Here is a 14,481-nt window from a genome sequence, read left to right on the forward strand (position 1 = left end):
ACTTTTTTCAGCTATCTTTTGTGCTGATTTCAATACAAATTTTGTTAAATTACTGTTAATTTCTTCTTTACTTGCTTCCATTTTATCATGCAACTGGGAGTACCTATTTTGTATTGCTAAACTAAACTCTTCAGATTTTTCTCTTATTACAGGCGTGTTTAATCTCAGTCGTGAAATTAGTTTTCTTTTTTTTTTCCCGTAGATCTAGGGTAATTTTACCTCTCACTATTCTATGGTCACCTGACTTTAACTTGACTTTTCACCAATCTATGGTTGCTTGACTTTAACTTGCTTACCACTGTTACATCTTTAACTAAGTCAGCCTTTTTTTTCCACTGAGAATTAAATTATTTCGTTTCTCCATTTGGGCTTCTCCATGTCCATTATGTGTGTTCCTTTTTATAAAAAAAGGTGTTTATTGGTTTTAGATTGTTTATTTCGTCAAATTCTACAAGCATGTCTCCTCTGTCATTTCTTGTGCCTACTCCAAATTTACCTACTGTTGAGTCTCCTCTCTTATTATGATATACTTTAGCATTAAAATCATACAAAACAAATGTAATTTAAGTCTTACGTTTTGTCAAAGATATCTATAGGTGTTCATAATAAATGTATATTTCTTCCTCTGTAAGGAATGTTGTTGATGCATATGTTTGAATGATCTTCATTTTATACTTCTTATTTAATTATGTAATAAATCCTACAATTCTATCTCTGTTGCTATAGAATTATTTAATCTTTTGACTTATTATACTAAAAACTGAGCCGTGGGGCTAAATGAACTCTGTTAGAGCATTTCAAATAATTTATTCTGGTTGATTTTCTGAATTTTAAAACATCAAACTCTAACCTAGAACAAAGTTATAATTACCACGTTAGTAACATATTCTAAATTCTTCTCACATTGCGGGAATGAGGTTAACTGTTTAGCTTAATATTAAAAGTAAAGTCACACTCAGACAGTTCAATACTTTTGTTACGTAATCTAGCAGTTACTATCGAGACAATACAAGAGATACGTAGTTTTCTGTAATCATTTACTCAAGTTTTATAAGAAATATACACACACATACACACCCACCCACACACACACACACACACACACACACACATATATATATATATATATATATATATATATATATATATATATATATGTGTGTGTGTGTGTGTGTGTATATATATGTATATATGTATATACGCATATATATATATATATATATATATATATATATATACACATAAACATATATATCTATCTATCTACATATATATATAAATATATATATATATATATAATATATATATATACATATATATGTATATATATATGTATATATACAGTATATATATGTATATATATATATATATATATATATATATATATATATATATATATATATATGTGTGTGTGTGTGTGTGTGTGTGTGTGTGTGTGTGTGTGTGTGTATCTCAATGGGAACGAAATTTACTCGGGTTTACGATAACAGATTGTTAAACAATTATACTTTCTTCATAATCTTTTGATTAACATTTTAGTAACACATTTTAACCTTTTTCATAATTGCAACAACTTCACTTCCTTTATTTATGTATTTGATTGTAGAAAATATTTCATAACATAAATAGCTATTTCTATGGAATTTCTTCCTTTTAGTATTTTCCTTTGATAAGACAACTAAAAAAAGGATACTTCGTTTTTATTTGTTATTTTGTATAAGATGTTTACAAAATATTTACAGTTTTATATAATTAAAAATGGAGGTTATTCAGTTACACAATTAAATAAGATTCAAATTCTTACCGGTAATAGTTTTCATGCTAAGAGGAATTAGGTAAAAACATTTAAAATTACATTATACATAATTTAGGGGAATTTTGATGATTGTAGAATAAGGTTCAATCTCCTACCGAATAAAGTATACAAAAATAAGCTCTTTTGCTTAGAAAAATTACGGCGCTAGAGGTCTTGGAAAAAACTTTGAGGAATTTCTAATACCCAAAAATGGCCTGGAGTTGCAGTGTGAAATATATTCCTAAGGCGTGTGATGGAAATGGTTAAAAATATATATATACTGTACTGCTTGCAGATATTCAAAGTATAGATGTAATACAACCTTAATTATATGCCTCATTAAGCACCGTAGCAATATCAAGTCTTAAAAAAGATGATTTTTAGATTATGAAAGTGTTCATAAATGTTGTATGAATAGATTTCTGATGATTACCATTCATTCCCTTGTTAATTACCATTCACTCCCTTGATAATTACCATTCATTCCCTTGTTAATTACCATTCACTCCCTTGATAATTACCATTCATTCCCTTGTTAATTACCATTCACTCCCTTGATAATTACCATTCACTCCCTTGATAATTACCATTCACTCCCTTGTTAATTACCATTCACTCCCTTGATAATTACCATTCACTCCCTTGTTAATTACCATTCACTCCCTTGATAATTACCATTCATTCCCTTGCTAATTACCATTCACTCCATTGATAATTACCATTCATTCCCTTGTTAATTACCATTCACTCCCTTGATAATTACCATTCACTCCCTTGATAATTACCATTCATTCCCTTGTTAATTACCATTCACTCCCTTGATAATTACCATTCACTCCCTTGATAATTACCATTCACTTCCTGTCAAGGTCAGGTGACTTTTCATGCACTTGACAGCAATGCTTACTCTTCATGACAAATGTCCATAAAACCAACATAATTCTGAGGACAACCACAGGTGATAGAATTCCTTATCATGCACAAACTATTGGAAAGAGTTGATTTTATTCATAAATTGCAATGATTTATTTAACTACTTACACAGTCTTTTCTGAATTATGGAACAGATTTATTTTTTCAAATTGATTACTACTATGGATAAGGCTGTTCATAGATTTGATAGACTTAATTGCTGAAGAAATTTCATTTGCTTCTAGTATTCATCACTATTAATATTCCCTTTAGTTATTCATATCTTTTTTTTTTTTCAAATGATTTATTGCAGATCATATAAAGTTTCTTCTTAGGTATGGTAAAGAAGATTTATTTCAAGATAAATTTGGTTTGCAGTAATTTTAATAAAGATAATTTTGATAAAGATGATAATTTTAATTACTTTAATGCAGGCGTAAATCATAGCGATTAGATTAATTTTGATTAGTCAGTAATAAAATAATACCGTGTGTCAATCAAATGTTATGAAAATTATTTAACATATATCAAGTAATGTTTTAATAATGCTTAATGAAAAATAAACTAAGAGGAATAGAGGAGGGTAATTTGTCTAACTTATGACCTGTAATAGTCATCAAGCATTCCTGATTATAATTCTTTATTATATTTTCATTAAGAAGACCAGCATGTATCTGAAAAGATAAAGATAAGAAACTGAGATAACATAGTACGGACAAAGCGAGCAAATTAACAATTGTTATAGTACGTTGCATAGTTTAATCCCATTAGAAATTTGTGTTTTGAAAATTCTGTAGTTTTTAGGCAATGAAATTGTTTTAATTTCCACTCTCGTTGTCTTTTTCAGGTCTTTCAAGTATATTGAAGAGCAATGATCAAGTTTGCGGTAAGTAAAAACGGTTTCCTCTACTTCATTTTATGGAAAACGTTTTATTCCATTTATCTAATGTGGAGTGGGATAGGATATCTTTTTATTTTAATTAATTAACTTTTTCTTAAGACTTTGATGAAAATTTTTTATACATCTAATCGTAAGATGTTCTTCATTGAATATTTTAGTAGACTTCTCAAAAGTTACAGATTAGAAACACACAGGTAGCACATGAACATTGGCATAAGAAAATATTTTATTCAAGTGTTCTGAGTAAATTAAATTTTGTAATTTTGACGGAGTAATTTCTTCAAAGCAAATCTGTCCCGTGGTCAGAATTTTATTAATCAAATAAAAACTTATTATGTCTATAATAATTACAACAGATATACTCCAACAGGTATGCGCAAATGTGTACAATTTTTAGGCCGGTTAGTACTTTTGTAGCATTTAAATAGACCATTCAAAATAGAAAGAAATTCTGATGATAACGTCTTTGGACTTTTGAGCCTCTAACCATTATCGGCCCAATGCTTCATCCACTCATCAATAGAAACTATAAAAGAAGAAAATAAAATATTTAACTGTATATGGTTAGAATCATTTCGAGTTCCACAACTGGGGTTTCATCCTACCCATACCATGTCTTCAGTTAACAGGGGCATTAAATCTTCCTCCCCTTGTAGGTTTGAGGGGATGTAGGCTACAGAATGTTATCAGATAACCTTGACAATACGTATTTGTGATATGTACCTCGCACTATTTTTTTAATGAGTCACATTTGCACTGACTCGCAGGGGTGCCCTTTTAGCTCGGAAAAGTTTCTTACCCGCTGATTGGTTTGATGAAATAATTATAACCAATCAGCTATTAGGAAACTTTTCCTAGCTATTAAGGGACCCCTGCGAGTCGGTGCAAATGTGCCTTTACTCATTAAAAAAATGAGTAAAGACCAAGTTGTAAATGAGGATTTGATGCATCAACCCACTTTTGGTATGGTAAGTAAGGTTTAAAGCTATAGTTTAGGTACAGTGGTATCTAACATGATTCCAAGCATGTGCAGTTGCATAGCCGGTTCCTCTCCTTTTATATCCTATGTAGATTTGAGAACAAGGTCCTCTGAAGAATATTGAGAGTTATATGGTAGGACAGGATTAGAAAGGAAACTATAAGAGAGATTACTCGAGTGCCATATGTGGATGAGATCATGATAAGGGGTAGATGGAGATGGTTTGGGCATGCTCTTCACACTCCCCAAGAGAGATTAGTTCACCAAACTTTCAGCTGGGCTCCACAATGCACCAGAAGAATGGGAAGACCCAGGCCTACATGGCTGAGGACTATGAAGTGTGAAGTAGGAAATGAAGAATGGAGTAGTAGTGATTTAAAAGCTCAAGATAGAGACGACTGGCGAAATCTAACTGAGGCCTTTGCGTCAATAGGCGTGGGAGGAGATGATGATGGTAGTGGTGATTATATATATATATATATATATACACGTGTATGGAAAATAAAAAATCCATAAGAACAAAATCATAGATTTATGATTATTGATTGTGAATTAATCATGCGAAATACATAGTCTGCCATTTTTGTCTATATACTGTAAACCTTTAGTTCTGTAGAATGCTGTAATATATATATATATATATATATATAATATATATATATATATATATATAATATATATATATATATATATATTCCCTTTTTGCTAAAAAATGATTTTTATACGCCTTGTATCTCAACCAAAATATCCCTCTTGTATGAGATTGAGACAATTTTGTATTAGTAACCTCTAGAACCAAGTCCTTGATGTCAAAGAAAAGCACACTGATAGCATATGTCGGGAAAATTTCCTGACATTTCTAGCTGTACAAATGGCAACGGAGTAGATATCTGGAGTAAAAAAAAGAAAGAAAAAAAAACGTAAAAGAAAGAAGTATTTTGCGAAGTATTATGGAGTTATTGTTTCACAAACCTGATTGAAATTCTATCTATAAAGTTGCATACCCTTTGAGATGTGACAAATATTTATATGATGATTAGTTTCTTATCTTTGTGAAACTTGGCAACTGTTGAAAGGAACGCTATTCCGTAACTTGTATGCATCGGCTTTCAATGTCCTCCTGATCGGTTGTTATGGCCGATGTGGTAACGTCCCTGACTGGTGAATACCAGACTGGGGTTCGAGTCCTCAAACTCATTAGTTTCTCTGGTCGCTGCAACCTCACCATTCTTGTGAGCTAAGGATGATGGGTTTGGGGGAGCCTATATGTCTATCTGCTGAGGCATCAGCAACCAATGCCTGGCCCTCCTTGGTCTTAACTTGGGTGGGGAGGGGCTTGGGCATATAAATTATATAGATATTATATATATATGTATATATATATATACACACACACACATATATATATATATATATACACCCATATATATGTATATATATAATATATATATATATATATATATGTGTGTGTGTGTGTGTGTATATACACACACCCTTATATATATATGTATATATATATATATATATGTGTGTGTGTGTGTGTATATATATATATTTATATGGTCAGTCTTAAGGACAGTGTCCTGCTTGATTGGGCAATTTCACTTTCCCTTGCCTCTGTCATTCATGGGTGACCTTTAAACCTTCAAAACTTTTCTTTTCTCAGTAATCTGATCCATTTAGCTTTGATGCACTCTGATGTCGTCAAAAATATTCTTTCATAATCAGCTACAGATGAATGAGAGAAATTATCAGTATGGTATAATTGATTAAAGATATTGCCCTGACTAAGTGGTTTATCATTAATCGGCTAACATTTGGTATGGCCAGGTATTATTCCTTGTCTACCACACACTTGTTCTCTCTGCTGTAAGGAACTTAGTGGCATACTTGGAGAATGTACCCTATTGAGTGGAAATAGGAATAGGATACCATTTTGCACGAGTCTCTTCTTTGGATGGGTGGGATTTTGTGGGCTGAATTATCGTTGGTGCCGTGTGAAATACTCTTTCTTTTCTTTGCCTTGCCTTCTACTCTATTTTGTAAATTTTAGGCGTCTCAGAAAAATTATATATATTTTTAGTAAGTTTCACTGCCATCCTTATTAATGTGACTGTACTGTCATTTTCCGATAATTGCTGGATATTATTTATTTTAAATTCATAATGTGTGTTATATCGTGATTCTGTTAAAATTCTCGTTTGGTGTTAGACCAGCTAATGTGGCAAATGTGTTGATTATAGCACTGTACGCGTGAAACGCTTTAGTCTTTTAAGCTACGAAACGAAAAATACTTGAAGATTTAGGTAGAAGGTTTGCCAAGGCACCAGCCACCCGCTGAGATACTACCACTGGAGAGTTTTGGAGTCCTTTGACTGACCAAACAGTATTAGATTGGAGCCCTCTCTTTGGTTCAGGCTCATTTTTTCTTTGTCTATACATACACCGAAAAGTCTGGCCTATTTTTTTTTACATATCCTTATCTTCCCTTTTACATCTGGCAACGCTAAAATAACATAGATTCTTTTGTACTTAAGGGATTAACTACTGCACAGTATTATTCAGTGGCTATTTTCCTCTTGGTAAGGGTAAAAGAGACTTTTTAGCTATGGTAAGCAGCTCTTCTAGTAGGACACTAAAATTAAACCATTGTTCTGTAGTCTTGGGTAGTGTCATAGCCTAAGTACCATGGTCTTCCACTGTCTTGAGTTTGAGTTTTCTTGCTTGAGGGTACACTCTGGCAACCTATTCTATGTTTCTTTATTTCCTTTCCTCACTTGGCTATTTTCCCTGTTGGGGCGTTAATGGTTTTCTAATTAATGTTGTAGATTAGCTTGTAATAATGATAATAACTTCTTGTATTAGAAAGGTTCGTCATCGATTCCATAGATTTAAAATAATTGGCGCTAAATATAGTTGTTTTTCTCATTAACGTTTTTTCCTCCATTTACCTTTATTTTGTCATAAGTTTTGTCTATTTTTCGAGCGATTTCCTTAGTTTCCCTGGTTCTTGACCGATTATGTTTCAATTTGGGTTGATTTGCCTGATTGTTGTCATTATTCAGTCATTATTCTAAAGTGAAATGCATATAATCCTCTTTTCCTAGTTCCCGAGTATTGGTACTTTTCCTTATTCAAATTGTGTTGGTTGCTGCATCCATTCGTATGATTGTAGAATTATTTTAATTTTAAAAATCGTAATATTCCCACCAACTATAAATTATCTCTTTCAAGGAAATTACGAGTATGTTTACAAAACTAAAAACTTAATGGATGTATTCTTAGGTAAGCGTCTTGATTTGTTCATGAATGATAGTATGTTCATGATCAATAGTATGTTGTAGCTTCCTACATTATATTCTCTCTTGTGTAGTGTTAGATTTTTTTTTATGGCCGGTTATTAATTAAAATATATTCGTACTATTGAGCTCCGTTTATTTATAGAATTACTTTTCCTTTCACTTCCAACTGAGTATAGCCATTATTGCTTAACTTTCAAGTCACGGACTTTTTCCCATCGTATCAAAGTTAATATTTAATCGGTTATTTATGCCATTTAGTTTCGAACTTTCTCTCTTTAGATTACTTATAAAATTTAGAGCGCGGAAGCCTTAACATCTCAGAGTTGTGTGTGTTAATACATTTTTCATTATATATTCGTTGTAATTTGTAACACTCCCCTTTTAAGAAGCAGCTTTGTATTAGACAATCACACACTTGTAGATTCCAGGATGTCTTTCTTCATTTGATTTATTGCTATTTTTATTCCGTGGCAGGAGTAATTTAGTTTTATATTGCCCAGAGTTCCGACATGAACTCGATTCTCTCCAAGGCCGATGACTGTTGACTGCTGTTTCTCTTAAGAACCCCCTCTCCCCCCTCCCCCTATCTCCACTTGTAAAGATCCTGGTTAACCTGATAGTCAAAAGCACCTTTCAGTGTTCAGCCAGGATCTTTCTAAGGGTCCTCTTTCATATCGACGTGCCTGGTATATGGATGAGTAACGGCATTGGTCTGATGAATTTGTTAGTTTTTTTTATCACTTGTTTGTTTTTCTGCACGAGGGGGCCGTTGTGATAGCGTACTGTGTTTAAAAGCCTCTGTTTACCCACAGTCTGTATAAAAAAGAATGAAGAAAATAAAAGATTAATCACCAATGTAAGTGATATAACTACATTTTAGACCAGGGGAAAACGCAAGGCTTTTCTCGCAAGGACATTCACAAGTGAGGGAAAGTAGAGATTGAAGTTGCAGAGTTCTAGTTGGCAGAGGCAGGGAGAGAAGGTCGCCCCCCTTACTAAAATTAGCTGTACTCGCTCTAGCTGGGCTCTACCTGGCCTGCTCTCCCCTCTCTTCCCCTTTAGTCAGCCTCATTTTCCCCTTAGACAACATCTCCTTGTCTCCTCTCCCCCAACCCCGTAGACATTCCCCATCCCCGCGCCCGTGCCCCTTTTCCCCTCATGCCCCACATGGCCCATGTGGTGAGTATAGTATGTTGGGGTCTCAACGAGGGTGAATGGTTTTTTGAAAGATTAGATTTGGTGGGGAAGTCTTGTGGCCCTGTAAGTGATCGCTTTGCCTCAGAATGACGAGTTCATGATTTCTGGGATTTCAAGATTTAAGGCATATTTAGGAATCGTATTGTAAGAGCTATAGTTAGTTGAATATTTCTATTAGGTAAGGGGGTAGTAATAGAAGTATTACGAGAATTTATTACACCTTCTATAAGTTTGCGATATATTATGCGTTGTGATGTGCCTTGAGGAAAGTATTTAAGGGCATATGCTGCCTTATAGTTCATGCTTGCAGAAAGATATGCTAATCACCAGTTGTATATAGTCCATATTGTTTCTTCTCTGCTTAGTTGTTGACGAGAGCATTCTGGTTAATTCTGACGACTTGATTTTCATCTCTCTCTCTCTCTCTCTCTCTCTCTCTCTCTCTCTCATGAAAGTAATTAACTTACTACAGGTACATACCTTTTTTTTAAGTTCGGCTAGTGTCCATCCGTGCTATGAGCTCTCAGAATAGTTGGAGATCTTTTTTAAGCTTTTAACTTATGTTGGCTTTTGTCTGTGGATGTTGCGTCAGTCATTTAATAAGCAAGTGAATAATGAAATGGGTGACAGTGTTACGTGGCATCTTCCTCGACTTATGGCATCGACCTTGCAGGTAGGGAGAGGGGTGTGTCGTCAGACGTCGGCTGCTGCTGCTGCTGCATTCCTCAAAAGTTCTTTTTGTCAAATCTTTTTCGTTGAAGATCTCTGACTCAGAGAATCTCTCTCTCTCTCTCTCTCTCTCTCTCTCTCTCTCTCTCTCTCTCTTCCCTTACGCTTTTGTTTGTAGAACATGCTTGTTCCTAATCAAAATATGATTTCACTCATCACTCATTTTGTTGTTGTCATACATTTTGAATGAAATGAAACGAAATGAAATCTAAATCGTTATGAAAAGGTGATGAATGAAATTCCAACTGTATAATTTATCCCTTCATCAGTTTTGAGTAAATCTCAAAGGGGATATCATAGAATCAGTCTCTAAACGGTCATTATATTAGGGAAGAATTATAGTGATAAAAGGAGGAAGAAGAAGAGAAGGGGTGATGATAATCTTTAAATATACTGTTACGGAATTAAGAATAAGGGGTGAGTTAGAAATTTAGTAGAGGTGCAACGATCAGGTACACTAATTAATCAATTTTCATCGCTGCAGAAAGTTGATTTTTAGTTATTTGTTTTAGACGTAGAGAAATGAAATAGGGTGAGCATATGGGCAATCAGACATAGTGGATGACTCTTAGATTAATCGTGATCTGTGATATTCTCCGACAGTATTATGTTGGTAGGGAATGTCGTCAATTTGATGAAATTAAAAAAACAAATAAATCTGCGGTGTTATGTAAGATTTGGAGCTTTTATAATCATGTCATAGAAATCTGAGAGAGAGAGAGAGAGAGAGAGAGAGAGAGAGAGAGAGAGAGAGCGGTAAAGAAAATTCACAATAATCAAGTTGAGATTTCCTCTCTCTCTCTCTCTCTCTCTCTCTCTCTCTCTCTCTCTCAATGTAATCTTTATATCTTCAGAAGACTCCTTCATGTGACATAGGGCTAAAAGAGGCAAAAGTAAAACCATCATTTACTAAAGATAAAGGAAAGTGACCTGGGTTATTGAATAGGTATTTTAAAAAGCCGGAAGTCATGAAGTACGTAAATTTCTGGTACTGAACCGCCTCTGAGAAATTTCGACTCCAGTCAAGTCTATTTGATATTTTTGTTTTAGTACTGAAATGTACTTGAAAAGGATTCTACCAATAAGGGAAGGATCGTTAATATTTCAGCATTCCAGTTTTATATCTTGGGTCTTATTTTGGTTTTGTATTTTGTAATGATTATCAGCTGTTCCTAAGTACATCTTATTTTGGTTTTATATTTTATGATGATTTTTAGCTGTTCCTAAATAGATCTTATTTTGGTTTTACATTTTATGATTATTAGCTGTTCCTGAATAGCTCTTATTTTGGGTTTATATTTTATACTAATTCCCAACTGTTCCTAAATACCGAATATTAGGAACCCTAATTCAAGAAATTAATAATTACATGATAAAATTCACAACGCGAAATGTAAATTTCTGCCAAGCAGTAGTTGTTGAAATCCTGAATTTCAGAAAATTATTACAACTAATTCCAAGACATTTGCAGGATATTCTAACAGGATTTTTTTTTCACACAGATCATAGCTCTGAAATTAACTCTGAAGGTAATATGAAAGTTCTGGAAAATTTGAGTTTTACTTATGAAAGAAAAGTAGGTAGAATTTGAATGTATGGATTTATGTGACATCTCATTGTCATATGTTCACATTCCTGGAAAATAAATCAAGATTTATTGGGTACCCTTTTATATATATATATATATATTTATATGTATATATGTACATATATATATATATATATATATATATATATATTATATATATATATATATATATATATATATATATATGCAGAAGAACCACAGGGAAAATGAAAATACAGAATATACACTTGAGTCCTGACTAGTTTCGTGATACTTCCTCAGTATCACGAAACTAGTCAGGACTCAAGTGTATATTCTGTATTTTCATTTTCCCTGTGGTTCTTCTGCATCTGAGCATCACGTTTTCCTGTGATTATTACGCATATATATATATGTACATATATACATATATATATATGTATATATATATATGTATATATATAAATGTATATATATACATATATATATATGTACATATATACATATATATGTGTATATATATATATATATATATATGTATATATATAAATGTATATATATATATATATATATATATTTGTATATATATATATTTTTTTAAAGTTTTCCCAGTATTTCGTTTCTATGAGAGAATATACGCTTGAACAGATAAAATTATTATAATCAAAAGTCAAGCCCCTTGTCGAAATCGCTTTAACTTGTGTATTATTAACCTCCAAAGACAATTGTGTGGCAATTGCTTCTGTCTTGGCCGGAACACTAGAATTAAGTATGGGGTCTAATTACCCTTGACGGGTACCTAATGGCCTTTGCTCAAGGTAAATGTGTAACATGCTGTAGGGTACAGATATGGCACTGTCTAGGCTGCACCAATCCTAAAGAAAATTCTCTTATTGTAGAGTTACCTTCAGGTGTAAATTATAAACAAGATAAAGTGAATTCGACATCATGGGATATTTGTGGTTAATGAGAAATTACCGTTCAAACACAGTTCGTTTAGGATGACAAGCCACAGGTCACGTTTATGAAGACCGCAAGTGAGTTTAAAGTCTCATAAGGATTGTAATCGGGTTAGCAAATGTGGAAAGATAGCTCCGGTTGAGATTAGTATTTCTACAGATAATTGTAGCAATCCTTTTTTTTTTTGTGAATTGTTTCAGAGACTAGAAAAGGGGAAATCGAAGAATATATGGTTTTGATGAGAGTTGCATAGCTATTAGAATTGTTTCAGAACGTATAAGGGTTTTACGATTATAAAGGGGAAAAGTATCAGCAGAGAAGATGAATGCATCAAATACTTCAGTAGTTGGGAGAAAGAGCCAAGAAGAGATAAGGAGGTTGACGTTATGACAGAATAATGTAATATAAATGTCACAGATGACTGGGTTTTGCATAGTTTTATATGATAAAGAATGTTGTTTTCTTTCGTTTTTTTCTAGTAAAGTGGCGAAGAATGTTCAGTATAGAAGTTGCTTGGAGATGATCGCACTCAATTGGTCATATAGAAATGTTTAATTAATTTTAATGGAAAAGTTTGATATAATTGAGGCCTATATTTAAAAGAAAATTAATTTTCTAAATCATTACTGATCATATATTGCTGGGTTTTTATCCATTTATCAATAATTGATATTTTTATTTGGATTATTTGTTGGGTAGTGTATTATGAGCTGACGTCACGATGTAGGTCTTTCAAGCTGAAAGCAGGCTTGAAATTGGTTGTAAATAGTTAATAAATGGAAATGTTCAACTGTGCTGCCCAATAGTTTATGTGTAGAAAGGTTCTGACTTGGCTTTTCCCTGATTAGCATATCTGTCAGCGCTGTTTTCAAGATTAGAAAAATCGGATAGCCACAATATTATGGTTTCTTATAAAATATGATACTGGCAAAATCTATCTTGAAGTTTGATACGGATGTAATGTCTAAACGATAGCAGTGTTTATTTTACCAACTCCCTATTTATGTTTTGAAAACATAACTTCTGTGCTTGATTCACTCTTTCCCTTTCCCTCTCTCTTCCACTTCTCTCCTCTCTCGTCGTATCCCAAACACAAGCCTCACCAGCCCCTTATTCAGTGTGTGTTTGCCAGCTCGGAGCACAACAGCACCTTGGCTCACGTTCGGTTTCTCCCTCCTTGCCGTCAAGGGCTTGTGGTCGTTGCTCTCTCTCCATCTGAAGGAATTGCTCTATCTCAAACTGCTTGGTGGCTCATTTTCAATTCCTGAATAGTGGCTCGTTGTGGAGATCGTCTGTGCTTCCCGAACATCTGACTGGTGGTCACTGTTTTAGCGTTCGTGAGAAAAGGTGGCAGTCAGGAATCGCGCTCAAAGATTGTTGGATGTCTGGTGTGACCTGACGGCAAGGGGGAGAGACGAAAGAAAAAGTAATCTGATAAAGAAGTGTGTGGTATAAATACCCGTCCTTCATTGACATGTGAAGTGATTTTCACCCCTTCCGAAGTTGCAGTTCTCATTATTGGGTCTTGGAAAGAAGTAAATCGTGAATATTAAACCAACACCAACGGCATTTCAGGATTACTTCGAGTGCGAAGTGCACCGTCTGATGAGGACCTTCTCGACCACTCTGGAGGCACTGGCCCTTGGGGCACTGTGACTTCCCCTCCCACATTTATACTGTTTTGTTACGTCACACTCAAGAGCAACCAAAGATGATCTCCTTGTCGGGGATTTTGACTTTCATATACAACTCCCTCCTGGTGCTGTTCATCTCGGCGCACTTATTAGTAGGTGGAGCTGTAAGCATAAACTTCTTCTTCTCGTTACTTCTTCTACTTCTGCCTCGATGCCCTGGGCTCTGGGGCTGGTGGTGGGGTGGTGGTGTGCTTGACGCCGAAAACTATATGTAGATTCATTCTTTCCAGTTGACAGTTTTTTCCCCTTGTTCTTGTTTTCGTTTTAATGTTGTAATGATCTTTTAATTCAGTTTATGTTTCCGTCAATGCATTGTTACTTATTAGTGTTTCTTTTGCTTTACATGCTTATTTTCTAACCGACTCATGTCATGGCTATGGCTTTGTTTTCCCTGTTTGTTCCTTTTATTTATGAAACTTTCATTAACAAAGCTTTAAGTACCCTGATATGTGATGTATGCTGTGGA

At 33.8% G+C, this 14,481-nt stretch overlaps 1 long non-coding RNA gene across 1 annotated transcript in view; it reads left to right on the top strand.

Moving 5' to 3' along the window:
• The window catches only part of LOC137642529 (uncharacterized), a 99,443-nt gene that overhangs the window by 40,373 nt on the left and 44,589 nt on the right, over positions 1-14,481 (top strand). The window contains exon 2 of the long non-coding RNA XR_011044802.1: positions 3,555-3,593. This is a non-coding gene — a long non-coding RNA (uncharacterized lncRNA). The remainder of the gene's footprint in view (positions 1-3,554; positions 3,594-14,481) is intronic.

The sequence above is a fragment of the Palaemon carinicauda genome, chromosome 6 (genome assembly GCF_036898095.1).
Source record: "Palaemon carinicauda isolate YSFRI2023 chromosome 6, ASM3689809v2, whole genome shotgun sequence".
NCBI classification, from domain to species: Eukaryota; Metazoa; Arthropoda; class Malacostraca; order Decapoda; family Palaemonidae; genus Palaemon; species Palaemon carinicauda.